Source organism: Xenopus laevis, chromosome 4L, assembly GCF_017654675.1.
Source record: "Xenopus laevis strain J_2021 chromosome 4L, Xenopus_laevis_v10.1, whole genome shotgun sequence".
Lineage (NCBI taxonomy): Eukaryota > Metazoa > Chordata > Amphibia > Anura > Pipidae > Xenopus > Xenopus laevis.
In genome coordinates, this window is record NC_054377.1 from 19,958,844 (window position 1) to 19,970,987 (window position 12,144).

Here is a 12,144-nt window from a genome sequence, read left to right on the forward strand (position 1 = left end):
ACAGCCCCTCCCACTACTGCAGCGCCTGATACTCTGATTGAGTCTCCTGTGCCCATTACTGTGCTTCCCAATGGCTGCGGCTGCTGTATAATACGGCCGGTACCTGTGAGCCCCGACCCTACTTCCACAGCTTCACCTGGTCGGCCGCATTATTCCTTCAGTCCGCCATGTTGCCCCGTTAGCGCTCTGGAGCCAGTGATGTCACCGTGTTATGAAAACACTCACAGCCCCGCCCTCCACCGCCAAGAGGGCACCGATTGGACGAAAGCCTCGGGCATTGGGAAAGCCTGTTGGACGGGAGAAGTGTCAGCGAGAGTCATGTGCAGAATTGTTCGCAGAGGTCGGGACTCGGGGGACAGTGGAAGTAGTAGAGAGAGAGAGAGACAAGTGTGTGCGGAGGAGAGGGAGGGCCCGGACTGGCAATCCGTGGCTTCTGGCAAATGCCAGAGGGGCTTCTTTATGGCTCCATAGAAATTGACCATATAGTGAGCTGGTAGGGGGCTGTTTGTACGGAACGCATTTTCCGTTACTTGTCTCTCCGCTCTCACATCTCTGATCCGCTTTGCAGCTAATGACGAGGGAAGGTTCAGCGCAGTCGCCATGGGGGTAGAAGGATGCACCAAATGTATTAAATATCTGTTCTTTGTCTTCAACTTCATCTTCTGGGTGTGTGCGGCTCCTTACTCGGGTATATTTGGGGTACAATGGATAAGATATCACTGGCACTCAAAGGGCAGGTGCAAGCAGTGCTTGCACCTGCCCTTTGAGTGCCAGTGATTTCTTATCCATTGGAATTTGGAGGGTGCCGACCCCCCGTCACCGTGCACCGGGCAATCAACACGAAGGCCAGGGAGTGCGAGAAGAGTTGTTCATTTGAATATTTGGGGTACAGACATGGGCGGGGTGGGATCTCGCTTATTGGGGTGCCAGCCCTGCTGTGTCCCATCTATTTCACTGTGGCGACTGTATTGGGGGCTTTAGCGGCCCCTCCTCGCTGTCCTAGTCACTTACTAACAACAGTCCCATTGCAGGGTCTCCAACACCACATGGTGCAGCAGGAGGGGGATTAGTGGGGGCTGAGGTGAACCTAAGTGAGCAGTTTAACCGCTCGTTAACTATAGCCCCTTATGTACTAGTATAATACTGTCCTATATTCTCTTTGCATCGCATCACACTGGCCCACATGTGAATCTTACAGCGGCCAGCATTAACAAGTCTGGTGACTTCTGCTCTCAGATTTGGGATTCAGAGAGTTGTAGTCCAAGAACAGATAGGAGGCTGCTGATTGGACAATGCTGAGATAACAGACCATGGAAACATTTCAGGAATTGTTATTGAGCAACAGGCGGGGTGCAAGTAGCGTTGCCATCTGACTGGTATTGTACTGGCCTGGCCGGTAAAAATGATGGTTGATCCCAAAGTTATTAATAGGGAAAAAAGATAAATATATAGGAAGGCCGGTATTTTTTTCCAGAAAAGGTGGCAACCTTAGGTGCAACTGGTTGCGAGTAGCTGCTGTTCCCTTATTTCATTTATTTATGATGGGATACTGATGCAGGGGGGCTGCATGGAGGATTTAATGGAGATGGGATTGTTTATTGGGCATATGTGAAACACGTCGTCATCACAGAGGGGAGTTAAAGGGGTAACAGGGCTGTACAATAGAATGGTTTATACATCAAATGTACAGATTACATGCAAAAAAGCTACAAAAAAGTTACATGAGGTAAAGAGGGTCCTGCTCAGAAGAGCTTACACTCTGCAGTTGTGCAAATGGAAACAATAGCAGTAGGCTGGTGTGCACTATACATGTGAATGTTACATACAGTGGTGTGTATTTGATATATGTTTGTATATAATCACATCCACGTTCTGGTTTCCCTTTCACCCAACCTCTGATGATCCACGGTGACTTTATACCGTTTGCTTATTTGCTGATTTGGTATATAAAGGTACAGAAAGGGTTATTGTTTTGAAAGTGAGAACTGTTAGGGGATTTCCCCCAGAACTGTTTGTGCTGAAACATACAGTAGAGTCTGCTTTAAGAAGTCATTTTGAGCCAGGAAGAATATTATTTACTATTGGTGCTTCCATGTTTGCTGCTTTCAGAATAATCTGGGCTATTGGTTGTATAAAACATCTTTAAACTGAACACTATGATTGGCCCAATGTCTTAATTAAATACTGTAGAAAATAAAGTGATGCAGAAGCTAAGGATCACTGTGTAACTTAGTTAAGATGTGCTTATAAAGCGTTTTTCTCTGGGTTACACATTCCTTACATTGTTTATTGGCCATATGTGTTTGTGTGTACATGAGTGGGAGGGCTGACTATCTGTTAGCACATTGCTATGCTGGGATGTCAGGCTCCCTGCCCTCCATCTGTTCTTAATTAATAGTACATAAAAGCATTAAGGAAGGCAGTGTGTAGGGAATGGTACCTGGATCCAAGTTGTCCTTTGATGTCCACACATGGGTGGAAGCCCTCAGATCAGCTCTTAAGATGTAAGATGTTGCCTATAGTAACAGTGGTATAATAGTCTCTGGGAAGGGAGTGTGACTGTGGGATAGCAGGTATAGTAGGGAGAGATGGTGCCTATAGTAACAGTGGGATAATAGTCTCTGGGAAGGGAGTGTGACTGTGGGATAGCAGGTATAGTAGGGAGAGATGGGTGCCTATAGTAACAGTGGATAATAGTCTCTGGGAAGGGAGTGTGACTGTGGGATAGCAGGTATAGTAGGGAGAGATGGTGCCTATAGTAACAGTGGGATAATAGTCTCTGGGAAGGGAGTGTGACTGTGGGATAGCAGGTATAGTAGGGAGAGATGGTGCTATAGTAACAGTGGATAATAGTCTCTGGGAAGGGAGTGTGACTGTGGGATAGGCAGGTATAGTAGGGAGAGATGGTGCCTATAGTAACAGTGGGATAATAGTCTCTGGGAAGGGAGTGTGACTGTGGGATAGCAGGTATAGTAGGGAGAGATGGTGTCTATAGTAACAGTGGGATAATAGTCTCTGGGAAGGGAGTGTGACTATGGGATAGCAGGTATAGTAGGGAGAGATGGTGCCTATAGTAACAGTGGGATAATAGTCTCTGGGAAGGGCGTGTGACTGTGGGATAGCAGGTATAGTAGGGAGAGATGGTGCCTATAGTAACAGTGGATAATAGTCTCTGGGAAGGGACTGTGGGATAGCAGGTATAGTAGGGAGAGATGGTATTGTTGACGTATGTGTATATAAGGGATACTCATGCTGGAATTGGCTGTTTGTGCAGTAGTAGGACCAGACAATGTAGCGTTACCTGTGGGAGTTCTCTCCACTGAGGCAAAGTTTCCAGTGATATCTAACGGAATATTTTATTTATTTTCTTCCTGTGCGTCTGTTGTGGAAAATAAACCACCTCTTGACAAAAGCAGCAGTCTATTTATTCAGTGTTTATGAAATATTTACAATTTGGCTTGGCTGCACCCTTCCTTAGCCCACTGTTTTAATGGAAAAATAATGCTAAAGGGAACATTTTTTGAATGCAACTTTTTGCTACAGTCTTTTTGTCCTACGTGTTTGCCTTCCAGGAACCAATATGCAGATATTTGGGTTGGACTGGTTTCTTTCTTGGGCTATATCTGTGTCAGATTAGTATTAAGCCTGAGATGTATATTACATGAACGTAATAGGGAAGAAAGGTAACAGATACAGTATGGTATTTTTTTCCAGAAAAGGTAGGAATCCTAATCAGTTACTACCAGTTAGCGCTGATTGGTCAAATGCAGTAAGACTAAACACTATAGAAAAACACTATATCAAATAAAACTGTTACTCTCTATTCTGCTAGTTTATTTTCTAACCTTCCTTCATCCTCTTTTTTTTGTTTTTTTTTAATATTTTTTGGGCCTTCTCCGGTGTCAGTCTGGGGCCGCACCTTTTGTTACCAGCTGTGAGGGTCTCCTGCCAAATAAATTCTTTTTACCCCTGCTCTGGCTTTTTATAGACACGGGAAGTTTTGTGCCTGGAAATACTTTTAACCCTTTGCGGTGCATAGCTGTTCAGTGAACAGAATCTTCCGCTGTGCATTGTTACACATAGCAATTCCCAGATGTATCATAGCAAGGGAGTGCATACAGAAGCAGAAAATACAAGGTTGTGGTTGTTAAAGCACACAGCACAGAAAGTGAGTGTGATGAGTTTTTAAAAGGGTAATAAAGGTGCTTGAGGAAAGGGAAGTGGTATTGGAGCTCCTCTACCAAATAAGAAATGCTTTCATACTTTGTCATATGTTTAAAGGGCAAGTAACACCAAGAAATGATGCATTTATTCATAAGCTAAGCTTTGTCTTTCTGCTTGATAGAAAATATATTTTCATTTTACCCAACACACACGTAGCCGAGTACAAGCCAAGATCCATTTGTTCTTCAGCCTCCTGATCAGCTTGGCTGGCCCATTTATACATTCAGCCAATTGTCATATACGTGTTGCGATATCTGCATGACTTTTATTGGGGAAAAAAGTATTATGTTAAAGGAGAAGGAAATCCCCAGGGGCGCTAAACCCCTCCCCCCCTCCCTCCTCCCCCCTGGCCTACCTTTCCCCCTGGGCAAATGCCCCTAACTTTTTACTCACCCCTCTGCGCAGGTCCTGTCCACGGAGTTCGCAGTCGCCATCTTCTCCCACGCGCGTCTTCTTCCTGCTCTGACCGGCGTCTTCTGGCGCATGCGCAGTAGGAACAGGTACCGGTACGGCTCTACTGCGCATGCGCCGAATGTCACGAAAACTTCGTGACATTCGGCGCATGCGCAGTAGAGCCGTACTGGTGGACAGGACCTGCGCAGAGGGGTGAGTAAAAAGTTAGGGGCATTTGCCCAGGGGACAGGTAGGCCAGGGGGGAGGAGGGAGGGGGGGCAGCACCAGGGGAGGGGAGAGGGGTTTAGCGCCCTGGGGATTTCCTTCTCCTTTAAGGTAAACAAAGGTAGATATCAGCCAGTTTGTTTGTAACCTGTCCAAATTGTCCACTGGCTGTAGTAGCAGTGACTTTTGTGTGCAAAAGTAGGCCCTTTAGACATATTTGTCTGTGTATGTGGCCCCTCTGATTTCCTCCTCGATAGATATCTGGGTGAAAATCAAGCAGGATTAAGGTGGCCATAGACGTGCAGATTTACCTTCATATCAGACGATCCATCTCCTGACCTGCCACTAACCAATCAGATCAAATAAAGTAGAACAGATCAGACGATGTTTTGCCCCTGACAGCAATCGTACAAAAGTTATGTCCGACAAAGCTAGGTGACAGTCTCCCTCTGATATCGTCGCCGACCGAAAATTTTCTAACCTGTCCGACTCAACTGAATGAACCGATCGTCATCTCACGAAAAAATGTCGGGACACTCCACACACAGCCCGAAAATCAACGAAAAGGAGATTTGTTATGATTAAATTTTTTCGTCTATTGCCAGCTTTAAGGACGTGTTGATTGCCAGCCTGCTTTGCTGCCAGGAAAAGGCTGGAGCGCGGAAGTGGGGCTCCGTAAGGTCCGTGGGCAGGATGAGCACATGGAAAAAGTCAGGCCTGAACCCACCCTAGACCTTCACAGCTGGCCTGCACATCAGTACACTACTTTTCTGCTTCTGAATATTCCCTTTCTTTCCAACAACAGGTGCATGCAAGAGTAGCATATGAAAGTTCAAAGACACAGGTACTGGTTGGTGCAGGGCAATATTTTGTGGTTTAGAGTTAGGATCAGATTATGGTTTTATGGGTTAGGCCTGGGTTCTGACCTGCACATCACTACTAGCTTATATGAGGCACTGTGTTCTCACACAAACCAAACACACACACACGCACATGCTAGCTTACATCAACCAATGAATGGACAGAGCTGTTCTCACACACTTATTCCTGTCAGTTGAGAAAGCAGTGAGTATCAGATTGAGCTCCTTCTTATTGATATTCTGAGGTAAAAGATGTAAAAGGGCGGCATGTAGGGATATGTATATACCAGTTTGACAAGGTTCTTTGATAGATCACTTATTATTATCTGTAGGTTTAGTGTTTATATAGAGTTTATAGTAAAAATCCCTTGTGGAATGGGAGACTTTAATTTAATTTAATATGGAAATTCTTGCAGTTGCACTCCCATTATTCATACAGGGAGACTGCACACTATCAACACTGCACTGCCAATGTTAGTAATAAAGTTAATCTTTCTAGTGTAGTTTCTGTGGTGCTCTCACACAAACCAAACACACACACACACACACCTGCTAGCTTACATCGGCCAATGAATGGACAGAGCTGTTTCACACACTTATTCCTGTTACAGTTGGAGTTTAAATATTTTCCTGTCAGCAGAGTAAGTGGTGAGTATCACACTGAGCTCCTTCTTATTGATATTCTGAGGTAAAAGATGTAAAAGGGCGGCATGTAGGGATATGTATATACCAGTTTGACAAGGTTCTTTGATAGATCACTTATTATTATCTGTAGGTTTAGTGTTTTTGTATAATTTATAGTAAAATAAATAGTTATATATAAATAGTTATACAAATATATAGTTTATACATAGTTATACAACGCTCAACAACATTTATACAACACTCAACACACTTATTCCTGTCACGGTTGGAGCTTAAATATTTTCCTGTCAGCAGAGAAAGCAGTTGAGTATCAGACTGAGCTCCTTCTTATTGATATTCTGAGGTAAAAGATGTAAAAGGGAGGCATGTAGGGATATGTATATACCAGTTTGACAAGGTTCTTTGATAGATCACTTATAATTATCTGTAGGTTTAGTGTTTATATAGAGTTTATAGTAAAAATTCAATATTATGAAAATGGTCACAAATAGAAAATAGAAAGTAATTGGAAAAAGTCTTTATTTCTGGTGAATTGTCTGAAACCAACTGAATTGAAAAAAGTGGTGGAAGGTGAACCACCTCTTTAAAAATACAGAAATTTACCAGAAACAAAGTTTGTATTCGGCGGGAAAGAGATAAGAATAAATCAGTGACCAAATAGGGTTCCCACATGGCCAGTAGTGGTTTTTGACTTATGTAGCTTTTTATTCATCAGCTCTCCAGTTGCAATTTCAGTAGTCTGGTTGCTGGTGTCCAAGTTCCCCTAGCAACCATGCACTGATTTGAATAAGAGACTGAAATATGAATAGAAGAGCAACGGTAAATGTGTAGCTTTACAAAGCATTTGTTTTTAGATGCAGTCAATAACCCCATTTAAATGCTGGAAAGATGTAGAAGAGGAAGGAAAATCATTCAAAACAACAATAAACAAATAAATAATGAAGACAATTGAAAGTTGTAGAATTAGCCATTATATAACATACTAAAAGTTAATCCAAACGTTACTTGTAAAAGTGACATGTAAAATGGAGGTTTCACTGTATTATAATGATATAAGGGATAATGTACCCCCTACTGTAAATGATAAGGATATTAGAAGTCATTAAGGGGTTGTCTGTGACCATATAAAGGCACAAGGCTGCAGGCTCAGTTATACAGAGAACTCTGAGTATCACTCATGTATTATAAGGGATAATGTACCCCCTACTGTAAATGATAAGGATATTAGAAGTCACTGAGGGGTTGTTCTGTGACCATATAAAGGCACAAGGCTGCAGGCTCAGTTATACAGAGAACTCCTGAGTATCATCATGTATTATAAGGGATCAATGTACCCCCTACTGTAAATGATAAGGATATTAGAAGTCCACTGAGGGGGTTGTTCTGTGACCCATATAAAGACACAAGGCTGCAGGCTGAGTTATACAGGGAACTCTGAGTATCACTCATGTATTATAAGGATAATGTACCCCCTACTCGTAAATGATAAGGATATTAGAATCACTGAGGGGTTGTTCTGTGACCATATAAAGGCACAAGGCTGCAGGGCTGAGTTATACAGGGAACTCCTGAGTATCACTCATGTATTATAAGGGATAATGTACCCCTACTGTAAATGATAAGGATATTAGAAGTCACTGGAGGGGTTTGTTCTGTGACCCATATAAAGGCACAAGGCTGCAGGCTGAGTTATACAGGGAACTCTGAGTATCACTCATGTATTATAAGGGAAAATGTACCCCTACTGTAAAGATAAGGATATTAGAAGTCACTGAGGGGTTGTTCTGTGACCATATAAAGACACAAGGCTGCAGGCTCAGTTATACAGAGAACTCTGAGTATCACTCATGTATTGTAAGGGATAATGTACCCAGGGCCGCCATTAGGGGGGGACAGGGGGGACAAGAGTACCCGGCCCGGGCATGAAGGGAGGCCCGGCAGCGCTGCATTTTTTGAAGATCCAGGCCCCCCTTACGAGCGCCCGAGCCGTACGTCTTGGCTCTTGCGTTGCCGAATGCGGAAAGTGCCCGAAAAGCCGAAGCCGATGCACCCCGAAAAGACCCGAAGTTACGGAAAAAGCCGAAGCGACGAAAGACCCGAAGTCACGAAATAGCCGAGCCGAAGTCCCTGAAGCAGCGCAAAGACCCGAAGTCACGAAAACAGCCGAATTGAAGTCCTGAAGCAGTGAAAAGACCCAAAGTCACGAAAGGAGGCGAAGTTGAAGTATTGAAGCATGAGTTCAATTCTAACTGAACACCAGTTTGTGTGTTTTTTTTTTAATCCCCTGGCCACCATGTTATATTTTAATATCTACAGGCCCCTGCCACCAATCTTTTTTTTAAACATTTTTTTTGGGGCCCAATTTTTTTTTTAAACTCGTAAGGGGCCCCTTGGCACCATTGGGTTTTTTTTTTTGTTTTTTTTTTTTTAAAAATGTTAATTTTTTTTATTGGCCGGCCCCAAATTTTTTTTAAACTTAGTAAGGGGGCCCCTGCACCAATGTTTGGTTTTTTTTACATTTTTTTTTGTTGGGGCCCCAAGTTTTTTTTAACTTATAAGGGGGCCCCTGCTACCAATGTTATTTTTAGCAAAAAAAAAAATTTTTTTTTTTTTTTTTTTTGGGGCCCCAATTTTTTATAAGGGGGCCCCAATTTTTTATAAGGGGGCCCTGACCATCAATAGCTTTTTACAACTTGTGTGGGGGGGTTTACTTTTTTAGCGCTGATGTCTGTGTGGTCTTTTAACTGCGATGTGGAGTGGGCGGGATATGGGGTGGAGCCTGGTCATCAGTGTAGGCGGGGCCCAGGGGGCCCCAAAAATTTTGCTGTATGGGGCCCTGTGATTTCTAATGGCGGCCCTGAATGTACCTCACACACTCACATACAGACACACACTCAGACAGACACACTCACAGACACACACTCAGACAGACACATAGAGACAAACACTCAGACAGACACACACATTCTCAGACAGACACACACTCACTCAGACAGACACACACTCAGACAGACACTCACAGACACACACACACACTCAGACACACACACACTCACAGACACACAGACAGACACACACTCAGACAGACACACACTCAGACAGACACACACTCACAGACACACCCACTCAGACAGACACACAGACAGACACACACTCAGACAGACACACACTCACAGACAGACACCCACTCAGACAGACACACTCACAGACACACACACACACTCACAGACACACACTCACAGACACACTCAGACACACACACACTCACAGACACACACACTCACGGACACACACACACTCAGACAGACACACACTCACAGACACACACTCACAGACAGACACACTCAGACCCACACAAACTCACAGACACACACACATTCAGACACACATTCACAGACACACTCAGACACACACACTCAGATAGACACACACACATTCAGACACAAACTCAGACAGACAAACACACTCAGACACACACTCACTCACAGACACACTCAGACACCCACTCAGAAAGACACACAGACACACACTCAGACAGACACACTCACAGACACACACTCAGACAGACACCCACTCACAGACAGACACCCACTCAGACAGACACACTCACAGACACACACTCAGACAGACACACATTCAGACATACATACACTCACAGACACACACACACTCACGGACACACACTCAGACAGACAGACACTCACAGACACACACACACTCAGACAGACACACACTCACAGACACACACTCACATACACACACTCAGACAGACACCCACTCACAGACACACACTCAGACAGACAAACACACTCAGACACACTCACACACAGACACACACACACTCTGACCCACACAAACTCACAGACCCACACACACTCAGACACACACTCACAGACAGACACATACCACATCAGACCACACTCACGAACAACACTCACACACACACTCACAGACACACACTCACTCACAGACACACACTCAGACACCCACTCAGACTTACACACACTCACAGACACACACACATTCAGACACACATTCAGACACACACACTCAGATAGACACACACACTCAGACAGACAAACACTCACAGACACACACTCAGACACACACACACTGACACCCATTCACAGACACCCACTCAGAAAGTCACACTCACAGACACACAGACACACACTCAGACAGACACACACACACTCACAGACAGACACATAACTCGACGTCTAGACCATACTCAAGCCACACACTCAGACAGACTACACTGGCACAGCCAATGCCACTTGCGAGACGCGCCGCGGCTTGGCGCGGCGCCGGTGGTCCGCCTCTCGCCGCCTGAGGGTATTGTGGTTCGGTGGCGTGTATTGCAGTGGCTGATGATTTGTGTGTGTTGCTGGTTGGTTGAGTGTGTGTGTGTGTGGTTATCTCGGCTCTGGCTTGCCCCGGTGTCGCCTGTCGCCCGCGACGCGTCGCCCGCGGATGCCTTGTTGCGAGGATGTGTACGCGCCTTGCTTGTTTGGTGGGGTTGCCCGCCCGCTTCCCGTATGCCCGGTGCGTTGACTCCCTGTCGCCGTTTCCGGTCAGCTGTAGTGTTGTACGGGGTCCCCGCCGGCCGCTACGCCCCGTGGTTGTGGCCGCGTACCCCGCCTCCCATTTACTCTGATTCCCTCGCCCTTAGGATCCCGCCCTCAGTCTCAACAGGACACCCGACTCAGACAGGACAGAACTCACAGACACGCACGTACTCAGATAGGGACACCCACTCAAGACCACCCACTGCACAGACAGCCCTGCCCATTCACAGGACACCTCACTTCACAGGACACCCATCCAGGGACACCCACTCAGACAGACAACCCACTCACAGACAGCACACTCAGACAGACAAACCCACTCAGACAGACCGCTCACAGACACACTCAGACAGGACATACATCACTCAGACACACGTGCTCACAAACACACACTCCACACAGACACACACACTCTGACCCACAGTACAACTCACAGACCCACACACACTAGACACACAAACTCACAGAACACAACCACACATTCGAGCACACCTAGGAACAGACCACTCCTCACAGACACACACTCAGGACATACACTCACTCACAGACACACGACTCAGACACCTACTCAGACTTACACACACTCACGACAGCACCTCAGAAAGACACCAGTGCAGACACACACTCAGAACGACACACTCCAGACGACTGCACTCAGACCACACACACTGCCGCAGACACACCATGTCTCACAGACGATACACTCAGACAGACAAATCAGAAGACGCCACACTCACAACAACACACTCCAGACTGAAGAACCTCACAGACACATGACATCTCGGACACACACTCACCAGACACAGCACTAATTCAGACAGACACACATACATCACAGAACACACACTCACAGACACCCACTCTCAGACACAAACTCACAAGACACACAACTAGGACACGCACACACATCCGACCCAGCACAAACTCACAGACACACAACTTCAGAACAGACAACACACAGCCAGACAGCACCACTCAAGACAGACACATCACATCACAAACACACAGACAGACACAGTTAGCATCACTGCAGGCACAGACACACACTAACAGAAAAACACTACTTACAGACACACACTCACAGACACAGACTCAGATACAATACAACTCAGGTTTACACCACGAACACAGACAGCCACACCACAGGACACATCTCACCGACATACTCACACTCAGAACACACACAATAGGTCACAGACACACACTCAGACTTACAACCCTCACGAGAC

General features: G+C 45.5%; 1 long non-coding RNA gene across 1 annotated transcript in view; it reads left to right on the plus strand.

Moving 5' to 3' along the window:
* Positions 1-415: 415 nt before the first annotated feature.
* Positions 416-12,144, plus strand: part of LOC108704973 — a 49,077-nt gene continuing 37,348 nt past the window's right edge. Inside the window, exon 1 of the long non-coding RNA XR_005966889.1 lies at positions 416-666. This is a non-coding gene — a long non-coding RNA (uncharacterized LOC108704973). The remainder of the gene's footprint in view (positions 667-12,144) is intronic.